Source organism: Nomascus leucogenys, chromosome 6, assembly GCF_006542625.1.
Source record: "Nomascus leucogenys isolate Asia chromosome 6, Asia_NLE_v1, whole genome shotgun sequence".
Taxonomy (NCBI): domain Eukaryota; kingdom Metazoa; phylum Chordata; class Mammalia; order Primates; family Hylobatidae; genus Nomascus; species Nomascus leucogenys.
This window is the reverse complement of record NC_044386.1, coordinates 107,861,090-107,880,164: the sequence shown is the minus strand read 5'-3', so window position 1 is coordinate 107,880,164 and position 19,075 is coordinate 107,861,090. Positions and strand designations below refer to the sequence as shown.

General features: G+C 44.4%; 1 protein-coding gene across 1 annotated transcript in view; it reads right to left on the bottom strand.

Annotated features, from left to right (window-relative positions):
* Positions 1-8,993, bottom strand: part of ABHD2 (abhydrolase domain containing 2) — a 112,367-nt gene extending 103,374 nt beyond the window's left edge. Inside the window, exon 1 of the mRNA XM_030814993.1 lies at positions 8,820-8,993. The gene's annotated coding sequence lies outside the window, so the exon portion shown is untranslated. The remainder of the gene's footprint in view (positions 1-8,819) is intronic.
* Between the last annotated feature and the right edge of the window lie 10,082 nt (positions 8,994-19,075).

Genomic DNA, 19,075 nt, shown 5'->3' with positions numbered 1-19,075 from the left:
GTTAATTTTTCAAAGAGTAATAATGGGTGTTTAATAAAGAAGTCTTTATGTTTAAGAATTATCATGGAAATATTTATAGATGCAACTATATGATGTTTGGGATCTATTTCAAAATTAATGTGAGCTGGGAGAAGTAGGTAGGAAGACAGAGTAAATGTGAGTGGTTATGAGTTGATTATTGTTAAAGCTGGGGATGGGTTTTTGTGGGGCATGGAGGTTCACTATATGATTCTCTCTACTTCTGTATATCTTTAAAATTCCCAGAATAAAAAGCTAATAAATGAATGAGTGATTATTTAGCAATATGACAAACAGTCCTGCTAGTCACTAAGGCCCAAGCTCATCCCAACTTTCAGCTGCGATCAAGCCTCTACTGTCCCTGGGCTGATGAGTTGCCTATGGAAAATAAACTTGAGGCTGCTGCCAGCTACTGCAATTCTGGCAAGAGTTTAGGTCACACAAATATCAACAAGAAAACTTTATCACTCACTCCAAAAATAAAGAAACAAAAAGAAACAGAGAAATTAGTTTTGGAAGTCCTCCTTTCATTAATGTAGAAGGTAAGTGTTGGCTGCACGTACAAACGGGTGTGATGACTTATACCTGCTCCCCTGTAAAGTGCCTTTCCCAAACCCATAAGTAATTTTTGTCACTCTCTTTGGGAATGTTTCTCAAGTTCTCCAAATAACTTTATCACTTTCAGGGTCTGAACAGACAGGACCTCAAGGCAGAAAAACAATTATGTCAACTAACTATTCAACTCAGCCAATATTTCTAAAATGTTCAACACATGGAAAGGAGCCATATGAATGACACAAACATGACTGGAAACCTCTGTCTGCCTCCCAGAGCTTCGATTCCTGCACTGGGGTCTTTCAGGTACCAAACTCAGGTACCAAATGGCTCCCTCCGAGGGGAAAAACTAGTCCTGCCAGATGCCCCTGGTTACATTACTTTGTGTTCGATTCTTAAATTTAAATTAAACTACTTTTATCCAACTATTATTTATTATACTAGTTCTTCAAATGCACAAACAGTACAAATAGTACTCAGTATGGAGCATAAACTTCCTTTGGCACTTTTACGATTACAGAGATCCAAGCACATTTATAAAAACATAAAAGTACTCAAACAGTAAAATTCAGATGAGCTATATTAATGTAATGAGACTAATGCCATTTTTCAGACCTGAAATACCTGCAGACAATGTCAGTATGGTCCTGCCTACGCCTGGGCAGGTTTTATGGATCCCGAGAGCCTACACTGCCAGGTACAGTGTGACAAGTCCATTCTCACACTCCTTTTCTCGCTGGGACCACGGCTACAGCCTTCGTTTACACAGTGCTGTGTGGTATCATTTGACTTCACTTGATGCTCTCATATCTTTTCTGCGCTAAGTTCATCTATGTATTTTTCTCTGCAGTGGGGTTTACCTGGCTTCGATTCATCAGAAATTCACATACAAACGGGGGAGGCACTGAAATTCACATACAAACGGGGGAGGCACCCACTGTGTGGGTGCACCTTGATATTATAACTAGGTATCCCAACATTCCAGGACAGGCTTGTAAAACATTTTCAATTATCATTAACACGAAACCAAAAAGACTGAGTTTGTAATCTAATGAGAACCCAAGGAACCTCAAGGACATATCCTCAGCCCTGGAATGGGAAATCCATAGCACAAAATGAACATGATGGTGCTACAGGAGGAAAGCAAAAAGTGTGGTGGGGACACGGAAGAGAGGTCATGCTGTATCTCAGAAGCCATCTGGGCCATTACCGGGATACTAAATCATGGATTAAGTAAGTAAGTTTAAGTACATGCTTCCAAAGAACTTATGTGTAAATACCACTGAAGAGCCTTACTTAATTCCAGCGGGTTGCTGGGGTCTCACCTCAGCCCCCTCCCACTCCTCAGTCCTTAAGAACTAAAATGTGGCACTTCAGACATGACAAATCCAGACTTCAGGAGTCAAAGAACAATTTCCAATATCAGTTCACCTCACTATAAGGTGCTACAACTGCATATCAACATTGTGTAGTCTGTACCACCTGAAAAACTGGGCGCAAAGCCCCACCAAATGCTGCTGCGGTTAGGTTAACTAAACTAAATCAATGGCCTGGTTTCCCAGAAAAAGAGTAACCAGCATTGTTTAAGGAAACTGCAAAAGAGGAACCTCTCCTTGAGTAGAATCCTCGACTTTAGGCCCTCCCAAACAGCATAATTCAATGGCCATTAACTCAACCTTTTTAGTAAGCTAAATATGTCCTGGTTAGAAGGTGCTCTTTAATCTGAGATACTGATCTTCCAACATTTTTGGTGCTAAAATATCTCCTTTTTTTTTTTTTTTGAGACAGAGTCTTGCTCTGTCACCCAGGCTGGAGTACAGTGGCTCAATCTTGGCTCACTGGAACCTCCGCCTCCTGGGTTCAAGCGATTCTCCTGCTTCAGCTTCCCGAGTAGCTGGGATTGTGAGTGTGCACCACCATGCCCAGTTAATATTTTGTATTTTTAGTGGATATGGGGTTTCATCATGTTGGCCAGGCTGGTCTCGAACTCCTGGTCTCAAGTGATCCACCTGCCTCGGCCTCTCAAAGTACTGGGATTGCAGGTATGAGCCACCGCACCCAAGCTAAAATATCTTTTTAGATGACAGGGCTTTTGTATTTCCTTATTTGTTTCTGTTTTTGTTGTTGTTGCTGTTTTGAGACAGAGTCTTGCTCTGTCGCCCAGGCTGGAGTGCAGTGGTGCGATCTTGGCTCACCGCAGCCTCTGCCTCCTGGGTTCAAGTGATTCTCCTGCCTCAGCCTCCCAAGTAGCTGGGACTACAGGCGCATACCACCATGTTCAGCTAATTTTTGTATTTTTAGTAGAGACAGGGTTTCACCATGTTGATCAGGCAGGTCTCAAACTCCTGACCTCAGGTGATCTGCCCGCCTCGGCCTCCCAAAGTGCTGTGACTACAGCACTGCTGTATTTCCTTATTTGAAAGAATCAAAAGGTAGCAATCCATGTTGGGCTTCCTGATTTTTGTTTTTTATTGCCCTCATTGACATGACTAAGTAAACAGTACACAAATACATGCCTACAGTGACTGTGCACACAGGGAGGCAATCTTTCAAAGCTTCTCCTTTATCCAAGATCAAATGAGAGGCTGAGGCAGGAAAATCGCTTGAACCGCGAAGCAGAGGTTGCAGTGCGCCGTGATCGGGCCACTGCACTCTAGCCTGGAAAAAAGTGGAAATGATAACACCACCTCCCTCTCCTCACCTTATGTAACACAGTATCTGTGGTACAACTGACTAATAATGTGGGTGCTCTGCAATGAGCAAAGGCCAGAAGGTAAGGACTCTAGATTAGACTAATAGACTAAAGATTCCATTTAATTGCCAGGTGGCTCTAAACCAGACTCAGAGGTAAATAAAAGCAAGATGAAGGTTAAAGCACATTCAAAGGAAAGAGGAAAAAAAACCCAAGAGGCAAGACCTGGGAGCCACTGAAGACTATAAGACCATGTTTAAATCAGTGTGGTTATTTTAAACACAAGCCTAGCCATAGAAAGTTCAAATACGAAGAACCTTGAAAACTTTCTTCTTAGAGGCAGCATCAGTGCAAGCCTTTGCTAGCGAGGCCAGGTCAGGCTCAGACCTTGGAAGTCTAAAGCGGTTTGGAGATCTTGGGAAATACTTTCAAGGACAGCAACAAAATTATGTGTGGGCTTGGGGAAGACGCTTTACAGAGGAGCACGTGTGAGAGCTGGTTTTTCCTGGGATGAGAGAAAAGAAGGGGTGAGACACTTAAAGCTACCCAAACAGAAAGTGCTGTGACAAAGGGCAGGCTTCCTCTTGGATGCCCAAAGGCAGGACAAGTGGAGTGATGCTGTGGTGCAGGAGACGGGATGAGATGCAACAGAGATGCTGGAAATGAGGCCAGGCGCGGTGGCTCACGTCTGTAATCCCAGCACTTTGGGAGGCTGAGGCAAGAGGATCACCTGAGGTCAGGAGTTTGAGACCAGCATAGTGAAACCCTGTCTCTACTAAAAATACAAAATTAGCTGGGTGTGGTGGCATGTGCCTGTAATCCCAGCTACTTGAGAGGTTGAGGCAGGAAAATTGTTTGAATCCGCGAAGCAGAGGTTGCAGTGAGCTGAGATCGCGCCACTGCACTCCATCTAGCCTGGGCGACAAGAGCGAGACTCTGTCTCAAAAAAAAAATGAAAAAAGATGCTGGAAATGTGACTTGGGGAGGCCAGGAAGCTTCTCTGGAGAACAGAGAGCAAACAGCAAACTTCCCCTGGAAATGCTAGCACATTCTGCACAGACGGCAAGGCGAAGGGCCCAAGGACCAACACGTTCCTCACTCGCCAGTGCCCCAGCTCTGCCTTCACAGCTGACCTTTAGAAGCTCCCCTGCACCTCCCCGAGCCTCTCACAGAAAAGAAAAATATTTGCCTCCAAATATCCACAAGATCTTTAAGATCTCCAGCAAAGCTGCTGCCTAAATAAGATTGTTTTTTAGCATCCTTAGAAACAGAAAACAGATATCTAAAATAGACGGCCTTCATAAAAAATGACGTGGAAGCTCTTTTCACACTGCCAAGAAATATTAAGTGAAAAAGGCAAGGTTCCAAATAGCATGTATACAGTGCGCTACCATTTCTGCAAAAAGGGGTGGTGTACAGAATATGTTTAACGAATTTGCTTACAGATGTAAAAAATCCCTTGGAAGTTCAGAGACCACTTCTGGAGGATGAAGAAATCGCTAATGCTGGTTGCCTCTGAGGATCAGGGGTCAGCGGTACAGAGATGTATTTACTAGTTAACCTTTTGTGCCTTTAAAAAATTTTCTTTCATCATGTGAATGTATTGCCTATTTTTAAAAACTAAAATTTGAATTCAAAAATTTTTAAATTTCTATTAAAAACAATTTTAAAACAAAATAGTTTTTAAGCAACAAACCAAACTAATTTGTTAATCTTGTCAACTGCGTTCCTGGCACACACCAGATGCTCAATTTGTTGAACTTAATGAACTTCCACTTAAAGACAACAAAAGAAAATCAGAAACCAGACAAATCCAAGGGTACCAATGTTCCACTTCTCTAAAAAGCTTTTCACCTGTCTGCTATTTATTGTAAAAGATCAGACAATGGGTCGGTGTGTAACAAGCCCCTCTCCCAACTGGCCCCAGTCCACAAGCTTCAGGGGTAACGGTGGAGCTTATCATCTATCCACATCTACCACTTTACAAACAGAAAATATTCAATCCAAAAATATGATGCCCTGGACAAGACAACAAAAAATAAATCTGCAGATATGAAAATCCCGAACGGAGATAATGTAGCACCTGTATGGTATCAACAAAGAAACAGCAGCACAGGGCTTAAAAATGTCCTAATCATACACTGGCCAAAAAGGCTGAACCATGAAAAGCTGCTATAAAATCTTGACACCAGACACATTTAAGAGGCACCCTGAACTTCTCAATGCTCTGTTCCTGGGGATAGCTTAGCCCAAGATGAAACAGAAAGGCTTAAGCACCTCATGCCACACATTATCTATACTCTGAAACTGGTCATGGAGTACTCAAAACTCACAATGCAATAAAAATGAGAATACTGTAAGCTGTAGGTCATGGTAGAAATTCTGCCACACAAAATTCAATTATATTGGAAATGTCTCTCTCCCAGGGCTTTTAAAAGAGCCAGATTTTAGGCAAAAAAATAAGACAGACTCTACCCCTGTCTCCCATAAGACCAAAGAAATTATTTCCTGCTTGGGGCAGGAGCTCTGAACAAGGGCAGTGAGAACCACTACAGAGGTTATGGGTCCTGCCAGAGATTACCAGGAAAAGGTGTAAATGCTCAAAGCAACGAGTAACAGCAAATGAGAAGCCCTTCCACCAAAATGTTGAGAAAAGAGAGTGAGAAAGAGAGAAAGGGGCCCATATTAATACACAAGCAAAGAAATGAAAACTATTATTCTAAAATGGCTGATCTCTAGAACAGCTTAAACAAAAACCTAAATTCAGAATCAACTCAAGAAAAATAAAGCATAAGAAGGTGCCATTTAATGAAGTGATAATCTTTGGTTCAATCTAGAAAACAAATAAAAACAGAAGAGAAAATCAAAGGTGACTGGATTCCTGCAAAAAATGAAAGTGGCAGGCATCTTTTCATCAAAAAGGAATTGGCTGGCACAGTGAGAGTGGCTATTTGTCAGACCCGTGAAGGCGATAAAGGAAATGAAGGTGAGAGTAAAACGGGGAAAAAAGTGAACGACCCTGACTAAAATGAGAGGAAAAAGGCCATTCCATTGTACTTGCCATCTGGTTTATTTCAAGCTTTGGAAAAGAACAGGAAAAACGCAGATAAACCAGTGAACCAGCTAGATTGCCAGCACGGATCAGTCACACACTTTTGCTTCTGCCAGGCCAGGCAGGCGCTGCTGGTGCTCCCCCTACTCGAATGACTAAGTAACTTCCTTAAATGCAGTTGACACACGATCCCTGAACTTCCGAAAAGCACTTAATACAGTGGCTCATAAAATCTTAATCTAAAAATGTTCATCCATTTAGAATTAAGCTGCATCACACTCATCGCTTGGGAGGAGGGCTGAAGAGAGGGAATACATATTTGGAAGGACACCATGGACACTGGTATCATCCAGGACTTTACCATTTCGAGGGATTCCCACCCCTCACTGCCTGCTTTTAAAGATAATTGTAAAAGGTTCAGAGCCTAAGAAGAATGTAACTGCAAGGGGGAACTAACATAGAAACTAAATTACCTGAATCAGAAAAATAAGTAAGATATAAAATGCAATGTGACTTGGAAACCCCTTGCATTTGTCTGTGTTAAAATGAAATCTGGAATATGTTTAATGAATTGGGGTGTGGGGGGAAGGGGAATGGGGGAAAAATTAGCTCTTGATAGAGTATTAGGTGATGGATATGAAGAAAAATGTATAAAAAGGCAACAGAATATCATATCTGGCAAATCTATCGTGCTTACCCTGTGCCAGGTACTGTTCTAAATGCTTCAGATGTAGTAACTCCATGCACTTCTCAAAACAACCTTCTAACATAAGTATCATTATTATTTCTGTTTTAGAGGTGAGGAAACAGAGGCACAGAGAGGTTAAGTAGCTTGCCCAAGGTTGCACAGCTAGTAAGAGGCAGGGCTGGGATTCAAATCCAGGCACTCAGGCACCAAAATCTGTCCTCCTAAGCTCTCTGGACTCCCCTAGAACTTAAAACACTGAGAATGGGCAAACTAAGCTTGGAGTGAAATAAGTCATGCACTGGCTAGATCTAAAGTCAAGAGATCAACCCTTAGTCATGGGCCTGTGATGACCAACCAGCCCTGTGACCACCCCAGGCCTCAGTTTCCTCACCTGTGCATTGAGGAGACTGAATTAGAGTCTACCTAATTAGACTTAGATAGAGATGAGCTCTATCTAAGGTGCCTTCAGCTCTAAAATGTCACAGTCCGTGCTGACTACCAGCTGTATATGGACTGCTTTCTGACTAGATATTCAAAGATTAATTCATCCTAAAACACACAGCAAGTTGTGTTAAGATTCTTTCTCTGCCTCCTGACCTTTAGAAGATTATTATGTTCTCTCTATTCAGGCAAATGACAGAGGGTAGTGAAGGATTTCTCTTTTGGACTCTGCTTAATGTGGCTGTAAGGAAACGGCCTTCGAAAAGCTCTGGGCACAGATCTTGTTGACTCTGCCAAACCTGCAGTCTCTCCAGGTCCCTCTGTGGAGCCTGTTCTTGGAACATGCCTTTGGATTTGGTTACTGGAATGCAGGTGAAACTGACAAACTGGAAGTCGAGCAACGAAAAAGAGGGATTGGGAAGATTAAGAGAGCGGTCCATGGTAGTTCAAATTAAGGAGTTTCATAGTGGCTAAATAAACCTCTATTTTTTTGTATAATCCAGACTCTTTGCTAACACCCACTCTTGAGAGCTGAAACCTCAAAATTCATTATGGGTGAATTCAACAGCCACTTGGAACCTAATGGACCCCCAGAAGTACTCTTCTCAAGCTAGGCATTAGAGGCCACTTAAGAGTGCATTTGTGAGTAGAGAAGGCCCTTACAGACGGGTCATGCAGTCCTCTTGGGAGTCCTAAGCATCCCACACAGGTGGCTGTCATCAGGCCACTGCTTGGACATTGCCAAGGTCGAGGCGTTAGCTGCCCGGCCTGGCAGGCAGCCTCCTGCGCTGCTGGACAGCTCTAGCTGTGGGAAAAGCTCACGAAGCGCCTAGAACAGTGCCGGTCGCGGGGCCGAACTCGGTAAATGTGCTTCCAAGTGGGTCAAAAGCTGCCTCCCTAGAACTTAAACCCACTGGTCCTGGGTGCGCCCCTGGAGCCCAGAAACACAGAGGCCTCTCGGGTATCTCGGGCTGTAATCAGGCCCCTCGGCCCTCTCCTTCCAGGTGCGGATCCCGGACCTTCTTCCCCAAGCCTAAACCGGCAGACCCCTCCCCAGGCCCCTGAAGACCCAGGAGTGAGCACCAATGGGGGAAAGGCCGCGGTCGGGGTTGTCCCCAACCTCGGTTCCTCGGGCAGGAGGGGACAAAGGGCCTCAGGAAGGCGTATTCCCCGCCGCGATCTGGGCTGTCCCCACCACTGGGCAAACCAGCCCCTGGGACCCCCACGGCGCCAGATGACAGGCCCCCGAGGATCCCCTCAGGCTGCGGCGTGATGGGCCGAGCTACGCCGGGGACCTCGGGGCTCGGAGATTCGGTTCGACGGGCCCGGGGTGCGATCCCCGCTCCGCGGAGCTCGCTCGGCCGTGGCTTTACCTGCGTGTGATTGACTACAGGTGCTCAGCTCGCCCCCAGTCCGGTTCCTGCAGCTCCCTGGCTGCCAGCGGCGCTCATGGATACACAGCCGGAACCCCTGGCCAGTGCAGCTCCCGCCGCTACCGGCCCCGCCCAAGTAACTGCCGCCACGCCCCTGACGACGGCTTCTGCCACGCCCCTAACCACGGAAACCGCTTGTTCATTGGGCAGTTCAGCCGCTTCTCCACTTGCCCCGCGCGCTCATTGCGTCTAGGAGGGAATCCATTGATCAGCGAAGCTGTTCCTCAGAGTGGAGGCGGGATTCTTAGGAGAGAGCTCCTCAGCAATTGGTTACATTTGACGGCCTTAGTCCAGGGACCCAGACGCTACTGGATAAGGCCAGCCCAGAGTGGGCGGGGAAAGGGGAGGAGGGCTAGAAGATGGGTCGTGTTTGATGTCGATGGGGGCGGGGTGAAGAGAGGGGTAATTGTGACCGCAAACTGCTTTAGAGGGCTGGGTAAGGTCAGCTGTCGACTGGGCTCAGAGGAATGAGGTCGGCTGGTAGCTCAGCTGCGGGGCTCTGATGGGTCCAGGCCGACTGACTGACTCACGTGTACTCAAATTTCGCAGGGGGTGAAATTTGAGGTCATATCCCGGGAGAGAGGAAGAAGGGTCGTGAGTCACCGAACCCGAAGGAGAGGAAAAGATGTGGAGGCAGCGGTCTATGGCCTCTTTCAGCTCCGGACGGGGGATGGGGACACTCTGGGCAATACGGGCCTCAGTTATTGTCCCATTGTCCTTTCAGCCCTTAACCAACCCAGTTGGAGGCCGCCTGGAAGAATGTAGCCTTGGAACTAGGGCCTGGAATTGGGGCTCCTACCGGTTGTGTGGGCTTGGGCAAGTCACTTAACCTTCCCGCCTACTCCCTTCACTTGGCAACTGAGGGTAACAATAGTAGTTGATGAGAAGATTAAATAAACTGATAAATGCCAACAGTGGCTGGCACTCAACAGGCATTCAATCAAGGCTGATTCTTCACCCATCACCCACTCACCTCATCCGGCTGGGAAACTAGGCCCATTTCTAAAATTCTATGAGCCTGAAACTGCTTTTGCAATGGCATGTCGTGTACCAAGAATAGAACACTTGAGCGACTTGAAATGCAACCCCTGTAGGGCAGACAAGGCCACCCTACTAAGGCCCCTTAGGGCTGGGAGAGAGGGAGCAGGGGATGAAATGAGAGGAGCGATTTAGTCAGAGAAGGGAAGTGGTGTTTGTTGCCACGTAAATTTTTCCCAACATATTTCAGGTTGTGACAAGGAACAATGGGCTGGCTCAAGTTTTATGGAGCGTAACCAAATAACATCCTTTGAAGGGTGATCAGCACCAGACCAGAAATCATTGCATGAGCTGTATCTGTCAGAGACCCCTGAAACCCATTCCCCATCTGAAGGTGTAGACATCACAGAGTGTGGACAGAAATAGCTTCTCAGGCCTGAATGTAGCCCCAGACCCTTTGTGTCTGTCTTTGAAAGAACTCACAGCCATGGTACATCAGAGTGAAGGAGAAGAAAGAATCCTTTGCCATTGCTCTATTTTTCATTCAGTTGTCATGTTACCTTGAAAAAAAAGGTTTCATCTCAGTGTTTATATATTCCTCTGTATTCTCTTTCATCTTGGAAAAGAAAAACCCAGGCTTCAATAGCAAAGTCTCTTAGTGATGAACTCCATCGTCCTGACTCTGAGTTAAAACAGTTTGGACCTCCAAAAAAGAGCTTTAGATTTATCACTAGGTAAGTATATAAGGTAATGCATATGTTAACTAGCTTGGGTTAGCTATCCCACAATGTATACATGTATCAAAACATGGACTGGTGCAGTGGCTCACGCCTGTAATTCAACACTTTGGGAGGCTGAGGTGGAGCCCAGGAGTCTGCGACCAACCTGGGCAACATAGTGAGACTCTGTCTCTACAAAAAATTTAAAAATTAGCCCGATGTGGTGGTGCATGCCTGTAGTCCCAGCTAGTGGGGAGGCTGAGGCAGGAGGGTTGTTTGAGCCCAGGAAGTTAAGGCTGCAGTGAACCGTGATTGCACCGCTGCACTCCAGCCTGGGCCACGGAGTGAGACCTTGTTTGACAAACATAATAACATGATAAACATAAATAAGTAAAGCATGTTGTACGTCATATATACAAATTTTGTCAATTAAAAATTAATAATAATTTAAAAAATAGGCTGGGCACAGTGGCTCAAGCCTGTAATCCCATCACTTTGGGAGGCCAAGGCAGGAGGATCACCTGAGGTCAGCAGTTCCAGACCAGCCTGGCCATCATGGTGAAACCCCATCTCTACTAAAAATACAAAATTAGCTGGGCGTGGTGGCACACGCCTGCAATCCCAGCTACTCAGGAGGCTGAGGCAGGAGAATCATTTGAACCCAGGAAGCAGAGGTTGCAGTGAGATTGCACCACTGCACTCCAGCTTGGACGACAGAGTGAGACTCTGTCTCAGAAAAAAAAAAAAAAAAAAAAATTTGTCACTAGTTTTGGAGAGGTGTGTGCACATATCTATGCACACATTTGGTTCTGATCCACAGTTTTCTGCTTCTTGTCTTTAAATAGTGCTGCTTGGTAGCCATACACATGGCTGCATGCATGTTACGGAAATAGGCCCAGCCCAATACGGGTTTGCTTCTGCCTGTGTTTGCTAAGGGAAACTGAGATGTCTTGTTAGGCCCTGAAAAACATGAAGCGGCTCCTGAGATCCAGGATCATTTCTCCAACTTGATTCAGAGCCACAAAAAGCAGCTGTTAGGAGTAGATTGCAGATGGGCTCGCCATTGTGTAAATGGCTTTTTTCTCCCATCTCAGGAACATAGGTTCAGCCAACAGTTCCAGAAAAGGACATCTATCCAGTTCAGGAATTCTAAAACACAATTATGTCACAGAGGCTCAAAAAGAGGCACAGACTGAGCCCAGGAAGAGGAGGAAGAGTGAAAGGATCCAGGCATCTTCTCTGCAGCTCTGGCAGGCTTAAAGAATGATCCATTATCATTTTCCAGCACACAGAACTGTTTCCTTAATTGTCTCTGGTTTCTGTTTCCTCCCTTCTGCTTGCAGTCTTGCATATTCTGTTTAATCATATTATTTCATTCTATAAATCATTTCTGAGGGAGGCCATTTAGGAGACAAAATGGACTTATTTTTGCCTTCAAATTTAGTGGCCCGTTGGGATTGAGGATTTGGTGAGCCTTGGCCTGAGATAAGCAGGTGTTGGGATGTGGCTGTAAAGTGAATTTTCAAAACCAGTGACAGTACCTTTTTATAAAAAAGAACAAGGGAGAGGGTATGCCTCAGTCACCTTCTGGGATGGCTAAAGCTGCAGGACTTCATTAAAGTAGAACTGCTTCTAACTCAACTGGGGCCTCTGCAGGATTTCCTAACCTGAGAAAGTCAAGGTACTCTGGGAGACAGCAGGGAGCAGTGGTTCGAGCAGATAATGTGTTCTATTTATTCTTTTCAAGGAAAATCAGCAATTCACTCAGTTTGTCATTTTTGTTATTCTGTGTCCTCGGGGGATGGTTCAGAGAAACAGGATTTGGAAGCTCTGCTGCTGGGGCTTGGATCCTGGTTCCATCCTTCTAGCCTTGTGACCTTGGGCAAGTACAGCACGTCTCTGTGCCCTACTTTCTTCTGTAAAATGCAGAGGACAGTGAAGTGCTTGTCTCATGGGGTCCTTTGAGTGGCAGGTGAGTTCACAGATGCAAAGTGCATCAAACAGTCCCTGGCACATACCTAAAAATGTTTAATAAATGTTTGCCATAGCTATTATAGGAGCCCATTTCAGAACCTTCCTCTAAGGTCCTCATTCATTTTCTGTGTTCTAGCCCTCAGAAGTAGTGATCACAGGATTCAGGATTTTTAGAAAATATAGATAGACTTTATTTTTTAAAGCAGTTTTAGGGCCAGGCGCCGTGGCTCCCGCCTGTAATCCCAACACTTCGGGAGGCTGAGGTGGGCGGATCACTTGAAGCCAGGAGTTTGAGACCAGTCTGGCCAATTGGCAAAACACCATCTCTACTGAAAGTACAAAAATTAGCTGGGTGTGGTGAAGTGTGCCTGTAATCCCAGCTACTCAGGAGGCTGAGGCAGGAGAATCGCTTGAACCTAGGAGGCAGTGGATGCAGTGAACCAAGATCACATCATTGCACTCCAGCCTGGGAAACAGAGGGAGACTCTGTCTCTAAATAAATAAATAAAGTAGTTTTAGGTTTACAACAAAATTAAGTGGAAAGTACAGAGAGTTCCTATATACACACTCTCCAACACATGCAGGATTTTTTTTTTTTTTTTTTACACTAGCAAAATCTCACCACCTGGTGCGAGAAACTTTTCCTTTGGAATATGGTTACCAAAAATGGTTTGAGGACCGAGTTAAGGTTTTTGAGACTAGACCTCATCAGTGTAATCATTGTGAGGGAAATGGAAAGGATGAGGCTAAGAGAATAACAGTAAAAGCTGCAGCCTGGAGGTTCATAAAGTATTCCTGCAGTCGTGACGTGGTGCAGTCTGAGGGTTCCAATATTGTGGCTTTATTGTCACACCCAGTGCAGTCGGCATGCAGTCTAGGAAGGAGGTTCAGAATGCCCTGTTACCAGGTCCACTGTCTGGCTTCTTATTGGTAATGGAGATGAAGTTTGTTTAGAGGCTTTAAGTCCCAGCATGCAATAGTTCCATGAGGACAAACTACGATGAAATTCAAAAATGTGGTCCTTTTGTTATTAGAAAAGGCTTTCTGGTGGCCAGTGAAAACGATCATGAAAAATAACCTTGTCTGTGATTTGGGCTGCTTTTTTAAGCTATATGTGAGTTGTCTATAGTAAAATCATAAGATGAACACTCCTGGCTTATGCCTGTTGTCCTGGCGAAATTTTAATAGTGCCCTCTCTCCCACCAGGTGATTCTCAAGTAGTCCCAATTTGGTTGATAAATTTCATGGTAATATTTATACTTACATATATAGGACCTAGTATTAAAAATGCTCATGAAACACACAAACACACACACATGCATGTGCACATGCACACACACACAGATGAAAAAGTGTTCTAATCTTATAATCAGATACATACAGAATATCTGACAGGTGACTGGCTAACGATTACTTCTTCTTAGTCACCATGCATTCCTCTTCCTGATGTCATTCTTAATTACAGAAATAAAAATTAAGTTAGTCATACTATTAATTGCAAAGGAGTCAATAAAACTTGTGCATTAAATAAGCTCATCATACACCCTTTCCTACATAATTTTATGTTATTGAGCTATTTTAAAACTATTTCCGGAGAAGGCAAGATGCAGCTTAAAAAAATAACAACAACAACAACAAAAAAACCCACAAGAAAACAAAAACAGGCCGGGCATGGTGGCTCACACCTGTAATCCCAGCAGTTTGGGAGGCCCAGGCGGGTGGATCACTTGAGGTCAGGAGTTCGAGACCATCCTGGCCAACATGGTGGAACTCCGTCTCTAATAAAAATACAAAAATTAGCCCAGCATGGTGGCAGGCGCCTGTAATTCCAGCTACTTGGGAGGCTGAGGCAGGAGAATCGCTTGAACCCGGTAGGCGGAGGTGAGCCAAGATTGCGCTAAGATTGCACCATTGCACTGCAGCCTGGGCAACAGAGTGAGACTCCATCTCAAAAACAAAAACAAACAATTTCCATCTTTCCAGAGACCCCTATATTGTTTTACCATATATTTAAATTAATTTACAAGACAGTAAACATTTTTTACTGAGCAAGACATCTAACACTAGAAAGATAGACAGAATCATGAAGTCCCATTCATTCCTAGGTGGGGATGGACATAGGACAAATGGGAAATATTGACAAGATAAGTCAAAGGACTGAGCAATAAGCACAGAGTGCAATCAGTGTCAGCAATAATTATTCAGAGGAGGCAGCAATTATCTCTGACTTGAATTCTTGGAGATTTGAATTGGTTTTTGAAGGTCTATGGGCTGAATTTGATAGGGCAGCATTGGTGGTGAGGGAGCATGGCATTCCAGGGAGGCCTCTGAGTGGATGAACACGAGGTAGTTTGTCCAGAGCAGAGTCAAATCGGGACCCAACAGGCGAGAAGATGACAAAATGGATGGGGCTGGTGGTGGAGGCCAGATAATGCCTTCATCTTAGTTAATGGCTTCATCTCAGCCCCTTGGGTATTTGGATATCCTCGCATAGTTGCAGAGCAAACATCCCAAACTCCAGGCATCTGCAAACCACATTGATAATTTTGACCCTATCTCTGTACTCTCTGCTTTATTATTTACTTAATAATGTCATTAAATTGACTCAACTTTTAAAATTAAATACCTTATTCAGCCCCATCCTAAACCAGTGGTTCTCAACTGGGGGCAGTTTCATCCCTCAGGGGACACTTGACAATGTCTGTGGTTGTCACAACTCCAGGGGTGCTGTTGACCTCTAGTGGGTAGGGGCTAGAGATGCTGCTAACCATCCTCCAGTGCCCAGGACAGCCCCACAACAAAGAATTATCCCAAATGTCAATAGTGCTGAGGTTGAGAAACCTTGTGGGCCAAAGCAATAATATATGTGATATTGCAGGCTTGAAGTGTGATTATAGTTATCCTAATTACATTAAAATCATTTCATAAGGATTACATTTTATTATTATTTATTAATTTTTTGAGACACAGTCTTGCTCTCTTGCCCAGGCTGGAGTCGACCTTGGCTCACTGCAACCTCCACCTCCTGGGTTCAAAGGATCCTCCCACCTCAGCCTCCTGAGTAGCTGGGATTACACGTGTGTGCCACCACGTCTGTCTAATTTTTGTGTGTGTGTTTTTAGTGGCCAGGCTGGTCTTGAACTCCTGACCTCAAGTGATCCCCCGCCTCGGCCTCCCAAAGTGCTGGGATTATAGGCTTGAGCCACTTTACCCGGCCAACTATTACATTTTTAAATTTACATTTTAAATTTAATAATAATAAATAATAAATTATAGGCTTGAGCCACTGCACCTGGCCAACTATTACATTTTTAAATATTACACTTTAAATTTACATTTTTAAATGTTCTTCCATGTACTACTCTATAATCATCTCTTGTATCACCCACAATGCAGACATGGCATTTAAGTTACATTTGATTCAAGATATTTGTATGCCAATGTTCATAGCAGCATTATTCATAATGGCCAAAAGGGAGAAACAACCCAAATGTCCATTGATGGATGAAGGGATAAATAAAATTGGTAAGTACAAATAATGGAATACCATTCAGCTTTCACAAGGGATAAAAATTGGCTGGTGCAGTGGCTCATGCTTGTAATCCCAGCATTTTGGGAGGCAGAGGCAAGAGGATTGCTTGAACCCAAGAGTTCAAGACCAGCCTGGGCAATACAGTGAGATCCTGTCTCTACAAAAAAGTAAAAAAAAAAAAAAAAAAAAAAATGAGCTGGGCGTGGTGGCATGCTCCTATAGTCCCGTCTACTTGGGAGGCTGAGGTAGGAGGATCACTTGAGCCCAGGAGGTTGAGGTTGCAGTGAACTGTGATTGTGCCACTGTACTCCAGCCAGGGAGACAGAGTGAGAGCCTGTCTCAAGAAAAAAAAAAAAAGAATGAAATTCTGACAATTCTGACACATGCTGCAATATGGATGATACTTGAAGACATTATGTAAAGTGAAATTAGCCAATCACAAGATAACAAATACTGTATGATTCCACTTACATGAGGTGCCTAGAAGAGTAAAATTTAGGCCGGGTGTGGTGGCTCACGCCTGTAATGCCAACTATTTGGGAGGCTGAGGCAGTAGAATCGCTTGAACCTGGGAGTGAGAGGCTGCAGTGAATTGAGATTGGGCCACTGCACTCCAGCCTGGGTGACAGAGTGAGACTCCATCTCAAAAAAAAAAAAAAAAAAAAAAAAAAAAAAAAAAAAATTCTCCTTTTCTCTTTACCTTATCTCTTTGTTAAGCTGTCAGCATGCTATGGTATCACATACAGCCGTTAGCCTCCACCAACTGCTGGCTGATTGTTCTTTCGTGTTTGTTAATGCCCTGGAGGCATGAATTGCTCCTGTCTTGTACATTAAATTTGGGCTCCTTTGCTAGGGGTAATCTTTCAGGTCAGTCTCTGAGACTTATTCTAACCCCAAGAGGGCTCTTCTCAGCTGATGCTTTCCCTGGTTCTCTCCAGGACACTTCTAGATGGTCTACAGTTCAGCTTGTTGTTTGAACGGAGTTCCCAGGCTCCTCTTAACTGCTTACCAACAACATTTTCATTGTTTTTGAGAACACCCTTACACTTGAACTTTCCCACATTGTGTTCCACATAAAGTGTTTTCTTGGGAAGAACTTCAGAGGTCTCTGTATCTATGGCCTGCCTCTCCCTTTGGGCAAAATCTCTGACCACTGCGCCGGAGCTCGGGGAACTCAGGCAGAGACAGTGGCCCCCTTATCTCAGGATGACAATCCTGCTTTACGAGCAGAGTGCTGGGCAGAGCAGTAGCTTTTGCTCTTCTGCGCTTGCCTTTCCTGTAAAGAATCTCTGCCCCATGAGCAAGCTGAGGCCAGGGTAACACAGGCTCCAGTATTCTCAGCCTGCCATGGCCGAGGTGGAGTTTCTTCCCTATGATTGGGGGCTAGGTTTAGGAAGTGAGCCCCAGATTTATCAGCCAGTCTTGTCCAAAGTAGAGCTTTTGCAGCATGAAGCTGGAGGGCATGAGAAATGCTGGCAGCCGCCCCTCCCAGGGAGATATAGTAGCCCTCAACTGAGAGCTGGAGGAAGAGGTAGCCTGTGTTCTCAGCTTCGCCTACTTAGAGTAACTTTTCCATCATGCTGAGCTAGAAGGAGGAAGTCCTTTGTGGTACAAATGTTATTGACTCTCACTGTTCTTACTGAGACTTAGTACATTTTCTTGAATAAAAGTTTATTAATTTGCCACGTCCCCTTAAAACAATTTCCAAAGGCTTTAAATGGTTGTGGCTTTGATCTTAAGCAATTTCCAGTGGTTATGGTCATTTCACTGGGGAGAGGGTTCATGGAGCTCCTCATGCTGCCATTCAGAAGTCATGGAAACCAAAATGTGTCTGAGACAGATCTCTATCCATGTAGAGGTTTATTTTGCCAAGGTTGAAGACACTTCTGGGAAAAAGAAACACAAATTCCATAGGATCTGTGGCCTGTGCTTTTTCCAAAAAGGGTTTCTGAGGACTTTAGAGAGGAAAGGAAAAAAAGAAGGAAAGGTAAACAATGAGACAGGAGATTACTTTCCTGTGAGGCTTTGATTAGCACTCACTGAATCTACATTTTACATGTGAAAGGGGCGGGTAGAGGAACAGTCAATTATGTTAGTTGTCTTGCTCGGTAAATCTACATTTTACATAAAATAAAGTAAACACAGAGTAGAGGAAGAAATCTAATATGCATTTGTCTGGGGTGGGCAGAGGAATGATTTCTAGTCTGGTCTTAGTCCCATACCCGTGAAGATAAGATGTTAATCTACATAGTTGGCTGGGCATGGTGACTCACACCTGTAATACCAGCACTTTGGGAGGCTGAGGCAGGTGGATCACTTGAGGTCAGGAGTTCGAGACCAGCCTGGGCAACATGGTGAAACACCCATGTCTACTAAAAATACAAAAAATTAGCCAGGCATGGTGGCAGGCACCTGGAGTCCCAGTTACTCAACAGGCTGAGGCAGGAGAATTGCTTGAACCTGGGAGGTGGAGGTTGTAGTGAGCCGAGGTCGTGCCACTGCACTCCAGCCTGGATGACGAGACTCTGTCTCACAAGAAAAAAAGAAAAGAAAAAAAAAGTCTACATTATCGGGGTGAGATTCAACAGAACTGTGTTTTAGGATTAGTTTATCAGGAGGATGTGTATTCTGAAAGATTTGGGATCCACAATTGCTTTCCTTGTGAGGAAGGCCACCTGGGGAGATAGATGGCCTTCCGTTATCACATACTCATTCCTAAGTATGTACCCAGAGAAAAACATGGACAATAACGTTCATAATAGTGCCATTTGTAATAGCTTAAGGTTGTAAACAGTCCAAATGTCCAAAGGCAACGATCTATTTAGGAGCAAAAGGAAGGCAGTTTTTGTGTGACTCAGTTTCCAAGCTTAATTTTTCCCTTTGACATAGTGAGTTTGGGGTCCCAAGGCTTTATTTCCTTTTCACAGTTATATGCCCTATCATGATGATTTATTATAAAGCCGTATTTTAGTCAAATTAATCTGGAGGCAATG